General features: G+C 33.8%; 1 pseudogene across 1 annotated transcript; it reads right to left on the bottom strand.

Moving 5' to 3' along the window:
• Positions 1-2098: 2098 nt before the first annotated feature.
• On the bottom strand, positions 2099-8254 carry LOC143629919 (GDSL esterase/lipase EXL3-like; annotated as a pseudogene). The gene is made up of 5 exons (XR_013153048.1): positions 7919-8254; positions 3413-3512; positions 2747-2980; positions 2396-2651; positions 2099-2289 (listed from the first exon to the last, which is right to left on the bottom strand). The product of XR_013153048.1 is annotated as a GDSL esterase/lipase EXL3-like (transcript).
• Positions 8255-8976: the final 722 nt, after the last annotated feature.

Genomic DNA, 8976 nt, shown 5'->3' with positions numbered 1-8976 from the left:
GTCATCCCTCATTAACACGGTGTACATTTCCCACTTCGGTGGGAGAGCATCTAGAAGCTTTTCAACGATCTCCTCCTCTCGATAGGCAATTGAATAGTTGCTAAGCTCTGTCATTAAGTGATAGTATCGGGTGATAATATCATCTAAGGATTCATTCTTCAAATATTTGAAGACGGAGAATTGGGTTTTTAAAAGTTTAATTTTTGAGGCACGTATACCCACGTTCCCCTCGAATCTGTTTTCCAGAGCATCCCAGAGCTCTCTTGCAGAAGTGTACTTTCGGAATGTATGAAGAACTTCTTGAGGTAGTGCCATAGTAATAGCAGCATGGGCCTTACTCTCAGCCTCGTACATTTTCTTCTCCTCGTCATCCATCTTACTGTACTTCTTAACCACATCACGTCCTTCGTATTGCATGGTTGGAGGTACATATCCATCCTGCATGCACACCCACATCTTGGCGTCCTGATATTTGATATACTGGATGAACCTGTCCTTCCACGCCACGAAGTCCGTTCCCTTCATCAACCTCGGGGCCTTAGTGGCTGACCCCGCCTCTACCTCCATCTTGACTAAATCTGAGATGTTAATCGCGGACATCCTTGCAAAAACCTGAAAAAAAAAAAACCTGAAAAAAACACAAAAAAAATATTAAAACAGCTCAGATGGCGAAGTTAAGAATAACTTCGCTGGAAGTTAACTTCGCTGAACAAGAACTTCGCGGATCTTAAATTCGCTTGGCTTGGCGAAGTTAAAAATAACTTCGCTTAAAATGGGCGAACTTAGGATGTAAGCGAAGTTGGGTGGTAAGCGAAGTTGGGTGGTAAGCGAAGTTACGGATAACTTCGCTGTGGCGAACTTATGAGGTAAGCGAAGTTGTGGTTAACTTCGCTAATCCTTATATCTTCGCCGAAACCCTAATCTCCAGTGACGGCAACTTCGCCTGAATTCAGCAACTTCGCCCGATGAACGGTAACTTCGCCCGATGAACACGAAGAACAGTTCAGATCTGAAACTCGGATTTTAACGAGAATTTTGAAGGTTTAAAGGCTTAAACACACTGGTAGGTAGCTTGAATGATTAAACACACCAAAAACTCGTCCCGGTAACACCCGAAATGAGACGAAATCTACACCCGCGTGAAATCCCGAACCTCACAATCGAGCCGATGGCTCTGATACCAATTGAATGTTCCTGAACGCGGATCGTACACGGGAAATCTCTAACAACGCAGGTGCGGAATCCCTGCGTATATAGGTACGAGTGTAGATATTGTAGAGATTGAATACACGAACAATGAACACGAGCTATAAGGTAAACACGTTATATTGAATAACTAAACACGTGACAGTAAGTCACTGTTACAGAGAACAAAACGAAACAAAGCGTAACCAAAAACCCCTAACCCACGTTCTCTGCTGAAACGTTCTATTTAAACACGACAACTTCGCCACTGGCGAAGTTGTCAGTAACCTCGCTAGATCAGCAAGTTCGCCATAGCGAACTTGCTGATAACTTCGCTAGTTTACAAAACAAACCATAAACAAACCATTAACTATATTACAGACTCGATAACAAATACTAGACTATGAACTACTGACAAACATGTACCAACAATATGACTATGTTCACTGTTATTTAAAACAAGAATAAATATATTTAAAAAAATATGATAATTAGTAAATAGCGGTGTTTTCTTTTTATTTAATTCATTTTAACAATTTTTATTATAACAATATGATAATTTACTTTTACTAAATTGGGTTTATTCAATTAGAATATAAGAGAAACAACAAATTTCAAGAAAAATACCCAATTTTATAAATAGTTTCCAAACTACACTAAATTGGTAAATATTTTTTCCAACTACCCCCATTTTATAAAAAAAAAACTCTTAATAACATAGTGAATCACAATTTCATCATCATTTTCCAAAAAGTAATTGAGGTTAAAATTTATTAATTTGATAACGTAGGTACATAAACGGGTTGCATAGGATACATCATTAAGATTGTGCTTTTCAAGCATTATCAACAAGAAAGGTTGTCCACAAACATTTAAAGGGCATACAAACTTTTATAGATATACATCCACGTAATCAATAGAAATCATTAATGTATTTTCCTAACACATTATTTATGAGGATGGAGTATCCTTTGTCTGTAGGATGATAGCTGTCCCAAAAAAGGTACTTCGAATCGTCTGGGCATGTTGGAAGCAATCGGTTACATAAAATCGAGACCTCTATATTCCCGGTGCCACAACAACCTCTATCCACAACTTCTAGTCCTGAAGTATGAGAATGAACTTGTTAAACCAACTTATAAAAGGTCATTAATTACAAATAATATAATATGACTACCGAGCTTCATCAAAGTTAAAAGACGTCAAGTACCATATTGGAAAGGGTTTTTAATAATATCAAGCAACGGGTTGTATATGTCTACAAATACGATCCTGGATTGTGCTAGAGTGCCGTTGAGGTACTCAAGTTCTGGTTGCAACTTGCTGTTATAAATTTGTGCGGCTTGGTTGTACTCTTCGGCGCACAATCTAAGCCCACCACCACCAAGAGTTCTTTGTGATGGCAAACACCCTATCGATGGTGCACCAAACACCCCTATTCGTCTTGCTCCAAGTTTGTATATATCCTTCAAATGTAACGCGGAAAAAGGGACAGTTGATTAAGTAATTCACAACATTGGTGGGAAAATCATAAACATATGTAGAAAGTAAACAATGTTACCTGTATGAAATTGGAAGCAGATGATACCATAAGATCAGCATAAGACGGAATGTCATATTGTAATCTTCGAATGCCAATAGTGAAATAAGTATTTGCAAGATCATCGCTACCTGCGACCACCAAGTACAAGCTATTTGCTAATATGAATTGTGTTCTTTCTTCTCCAACTATGCCCTTGAGTTTCACAATGTATTCTTTGAATTGTTGTAGCTGCTCCTCAAACGATAAAACAGACTGATACAGAATATCCAAACTTGTTAAATTCAATGGAAAGTGTTGGATTATTTAGTGGTTTAGGATTAACTAATAGTATTTCTACACATTTTACGTAATTTCTTGTACTTCTAGACAGTTCGCTATCCCTGCAACGAACTCGGCATGTTCATTGGAGGTAAACAAACTCCGTGAAAAACTCTATGGAGTTCGCTTACCACACTAGTGAACAGACTCCATAATTTTGCAAACTGACTAGATGTACAAGAATTTTAAAGAAAAATCCTAGATATTAATTCTTAGCTTAATCTGAAACCATCTACTAATTTAAAATATTCAGATTCAAAGAAATTAAATCTCACAAGAATAAGATGGTACTGATATATATGAAAACAAATGAGTTTCATAGGGTAAATATGTAATTAGTTGACTAGCTTGATTCATGGTGTTTACCACTATCTTTGGAGTTTGAGGATCATATCCTGAGCCACCAGAAGCAAAGCTTACTCCAGTCGGTACGCTGGCAATACATCTTTTATTCCCAGTTCACTAACTGAAAAACCAATGAATTTTTTCCAATTAAATTAATATTGGTATAGAAAAATTATAACTATGAATAAAAATTATAAACAATCGTGAATAATTATTTATAACAAGTTAAACATCGAGGTGTACAAAATAAAACGTTTTCCTAATACTGTTAGGCACTTTAGTAGTTGTGTTGTGAGGTAGTAGATAAACGTCTAAGCATTAACTATCTTTGTCGCTAAAAGTTTATAGTTCCATCAACTTTTAACTTTTTATGGAATATTTTCTATATTCAGATAAATTAGAATTACTTAGAATATCTTAAGGTTTCACATATACGCAATATCTTTAAAGCCGAGTACTGGTATGGTCGGAGAGTAGGGGCCGGGCATCAATCCAAGTGTCTTTCAAATCTTCTAAAATAGGGTGATACCCTTTTCTCCACTACCAGGAGCGTCAAAGCTAGGAGTGAAAAGGTTGCAACCCAATCAAATGTTGCCATGTGAAGGGTGAGAACGCCATTGCCATTTAACCAAACAAATTAGATTTATTATGTCAAATGACAAATAAACAGAGGATTGTCTTGGTATTCCGTACAGTGTGTTCCATTGACGAAAGCTACCCCAACCAAATTGTACATAACCCTTGAGCGCCTCCATGTCCATCTCCAGTTACAAACAATTCATAACTCATTTCACTACATTGTAAAATATACGTACAATTTTAATATAATTATTGAGGTTGAACAGTTTTTAGAATTTTATAAAATATATTAATAAAAAGTACACTAACAACGTGTAATAATTATGGTTAAATCAATCTGTTTCTGGCCAAAGTATATGTATAAAAATGTAGATGCTAACTTTGTTTCACACATCTACAAATTTTGTTTATATGTTGATATTATATTTTCTAAAATAGTCATATTCATGAAAACTAAAAATATAATGTAAAAAGGTGAAAAACAATGTTTAAAACATAAGTTAAAATAATTAACAAAGGACTTGAGGGACAAAAAAAAGTTTTAACTTATGATTACAAAATTAAAATATTGATGGTATATGAGAGGTAACTGGCACAATTGAATAACGTGGTTGGTGAAATCAAAATTTTGAGGCCTTTAAAGTACGTTTGGAATTGAGTTTGAAAACAATTTATTAGAGGGGAATGGGCACTCATGGGTACCACCCATTCACCGGCCAATCATACATCGTTATATTATTTCTACCCTCAAGTACCCATAAACCAGAAAATAACTAGAAACACCTACCCATAAGTACCCTAAAACTTTTTTTGTAATATATGTAATTAACTGATTATTAAAGGGTATTTTAATTTCTTCAAAAACCTCCAACAAGCATATAACCACACGGTAAACCTTTGCCACAAATTGTAATTTGGCAAACTACCCATATAGTTAGGGGTGGGTTTGCATGTGGTAAACTGCCCATGAATCTTAACCACACTAGTGCCCCGGCTCCTCTTAACTTATTGGATTTTTTTAAAAAAACCATTTTAAAAGCCATAATTTATGGTTTTTAGAAAATATTTTTTTAACCTTATTAAAAAACTAAAATAAAAGACTTTTGTGATTTTTAAACATTTTTTTTACTTTATTGGCATTTTGAAATGAAAAAATCAATAAGTTATTTTCAAACTCAATCCCAAACATGTCACGTGGATTTCAAATCATTTCAAAACGGGTGGGCTTGTCATGAGAGGAGTGGTGGGATTTTAACTCTGTTTTGTAAGCTAAATCATTAGAATTATATGGTGGTAGTCCCTGTTTAGTAGGATACAAATATATAATCACGTGTTATTTGTGTTGGTTATTGAGGTCTAGCTCTTTGCTGATTTCGATAGTCATTTATGAATAAAATGAATTTTGTTAGTCTGTTAAAAAAATTCGGAAAAGACGTCTATTTACTTAAAATAAATTTTGGTTGATTACAGACCATATTCGTCAGCTATATATTACGTTGCTCTCAAAATCATGTATACCCTCGTTAATATTGTGCAAACGAGAATATACTACTTAAGATATGTTTACTTCTGTATTTAGCCAAATTCAATTTTAATTGAAACCTACTGGTTGATAATATTTTCTAATATAATATACTTTTTTATAGCATATTAACATTTATGTAGATAACTTTCTACATAATTATTTGCTTTATGACTTTAAAACAAATCACATTAATTCAGTTGTACAAAAGTACGTGTCCTGCTCATTAATGGAGAGGAAGGTGACTTGATACCATCACAATTCACAATTAGTTCTCATGACACTGACGATATTTATTTATTTTATTTTTTGTTTTAGGCATACATTATGAATGCAAGAATTTGTACCAGTACGTGCGTGTTTGATGTTTCCTCTGTACTAAATAACCGAATATGTCAGGAAGTCAGGTATTAAAAACTGACAACGTCACATATACAGGCGTGTTGTTTACTTGAATTACGATAAACTTTTCGATTTGGGTTACCAATATGATGTATAAGATTTTAAAGGTTTTTTGGCCATGTTGTATTAAGTTGTGTAAATTGGTATCCTACTTAAAAGAGTTTGAGAGTGCAAGTTCCATCGTAGATTAAAAGATATTTGGAGTAATGAAAACTACATGAGTTATTATATAATAGTTGTCACGCGTAGTTAGAACATGATTGGCATGCGATAGAAGAAGTTTGGTGGCGGCTTGACTGTGGTCAAGCGACATCAAACAGAAGTTACGATTGTAGCAAACTTACGTATATGTGGCTATACGCCTATATAGCCACATATACTGGCGTGTTGAGCTATTACTTGACGGTGTAATCCTTTACAATAATAAACAAATAAACTGTTTTACGGTAAAAAGTAAGGAGATTTTTTATTTACTAGTTCAAATAATATACAAAGAATCAAAAGAAGGAAAATGACAAAACTTAGATGTAAGTTGAAAACGATGGCGTTTTAGTTTATGGCGAGACTAATATTGTGACCGAAAAAGTAAGTGACTAGTGGTGTTATGTGATGTGTGGACAAGGTACGGCTACGAGATGGCTATGGATTGTGCATGAAGTTGCCAATGGCGGTAGGAGAGTGTCAATTTAACTAAAAATTGGATGAAGAATGCAGACATGTCGATTGTGTTGGTAGATAAGTTGTTGATCTCTCTAAATCTATTAAAAAAAGTGGTTATCCCTAGCGGCTGTGTGTGTGACCTCAAGAGTCCCGAACAGGACATAAAGGAGAAGAAATTGACTAGAACCTTAATTATGACTAAGTTATTATGTAAAAAAATAAAAATCACGTGAGATATTATATATTATTAATCAATTATATATACTAGTAATATAAAATTAATACAAATTAATTCAATAGTTGGTGAATCCTCAATAGGTGGACCGTTAGGGACTCCGTCCGTTCGGACTAGTGGCTGGCTCGGGCTACCTTTAGCTAATGGAGGCCGCGTACGAAATACCCGACGTTACTTAGTTGGTCATTCAAAAAAAATAATATTATATAATAATAAACTCTAATAATATTTTGGGCTACCACTAAAAACAAAGATTAAATATAATGAACAAACTCAATTTTCAAAATAATACACATGCCATGTATCTACCACATTCGATGTTTGAAACATAACTTTTATATTATTTCTTTGCACTATATCTTCCTTTAATCTTATCAATTATCTCAAAATAAATAATATATTTATAAGAACCAAAATCATAGATATTCCCGCTTCAATTGTGGTCAAATGACCAAAAGACATGGTTTTTCCATATGGAAAGTAGTTGAACTAGAATTTCCAATGTTTCCTCAATTGAAAAGTCAATTCAGTTTTGACTTTTATAAACACGACATCTACTTTATTTTCAAAATATATATAGTTAGTTACACCATTATCTCTCACGCCTCAGTTTAGTAACTCTAAAATTGTGGATTTTGATGGGTTTTTTCCTTTCTTTTTTTTTTTTTCTGAACTTTCCTATAAATAAAAACTGAATTTCGAAAAAGTTAATAAACAAGTGTAACTAGGTAACCAGTATAATCCGTGTTTGTATTTTTCTTTTTTCAATTTGTACATTGGGCTACTTGTGTATTACTCTGGTGTTCCTTTCTTTCTTTAATATATTTGGCATTGAAAAAATAGGTTAAAGAAATATAAATATTATTAATTACTAGACTTAGCCAATAGATTTCAATTTTACTTTTTTTTAAACTGTAAATTTCATTAGAAAAAGGCCTTAGAAACTAGAAGAGAAATGCACATCACTTAAGAAGCACTTTAATAAAAAGTTATGGAAACCAAAAGGGAAATACCCATAACCTATGTGGCTGAAAATTCAAATAGACACAACTTAAATAGTATATATATATATTGAAAAACCCATGCAATACTAACTTACAAAAGATGTTGAAAATTAACACAGATTTACCAATCATGTCTGCCGGTGTCTTATTATTGGTAAATCTTCCGGTTGGTCCGGCAATGAAATCTTGTCCATAAGGAGGAAAATTTGCTTTAATCAAAGTCTTTAGATTATTGTTGGCCCCTTGATCCACCACCGAGTCCCCGAACGCTATAACCGCTGGCACAATCACATTTTCCGGTAGGGTGATCCGCGCTCCGCCATGATCCCCAAGTAAATGAAGAGAGAACAAGAAAATAATTAGTGAATATGAAGAGTACATGTCAAGAAAACAATGGGTTGAAAAGACAAGAAAAGAAAAATGAAGACCAAGAAGTGGGAGTTGAGCGATCCATCTACACTATAATATATATACACAAATGTACCTACACAAATGTACCCTTCAATCCTTGTCCTGAAAATGTAACATTTAATGAAAATACAGTTACATATATATTAAATATTTATTTAGCGGATATATATTGAGAAACTTCGATAAGTATGTTTATCAAGAAATAATTTAAGACGAAATTAAATATTCAGCTAACAGTTTATTCTTGCGAAAGGAAATTAATTGGACTTGATCACTGATTTACTACCCTATAAAGGCGTGTTAAATTATGAACCCATAAAGAATTTATACACAAACATAACAATTAGAATGATTATCTAGAAAATTTGGTTAAGTGGTAAGAGGTCTGTCCTCCCCTAATGGAGACGCAAGTTAGATTCTCGCTTGGATCAGTTCAACGAATATTTGAGTGAATGCAAGAATCGGGGTTTAATCATGGGTTCGAACCCGATAGGGGGTGAGGGTTTACGAATTCTATATGGTTCTCACACATCAGGGGGTACTTTCTCTTGACAGTCGAATAGTCGACCGTGGACATAGCCTCGAATATGATTGATTTACACATTAAATCTTCTGCCATTAAAAAAAGGAATGTTTTATCACTTAATTATTAGTAACTAGGTTAGGTACCTATGTCTTACACGGGTTGAACAACTTAAATTATGTAAGTGATAATTTTTTTACAAATAAATTTGAGTAATACACTAAATAAGTACGAAGTTAAATTACAACT

The sequence above is a fragment of the Bidens hawaiensis genome, unplaced genomic scaffold (genome assembly GCF_021521415.1).
Source record: "Bidens hawaiensis isolate Kalapana, Puna unplaced genomic scaffold, B.hawaiensis_p1.1 tig00005482_1, whole genome shotgun sequence".
NCBI lineage: Eukaryota > Viridiplantae > Streptophyta > Magnoliopsida > Asterales > Asteraceae > Bidens > Bidens hawaiensis.
The sequence above is the reverse complement of the archived record's forward strand: the minus strand, read 5'-3'. Positions and strand labels throughout refer to the sequence as shown.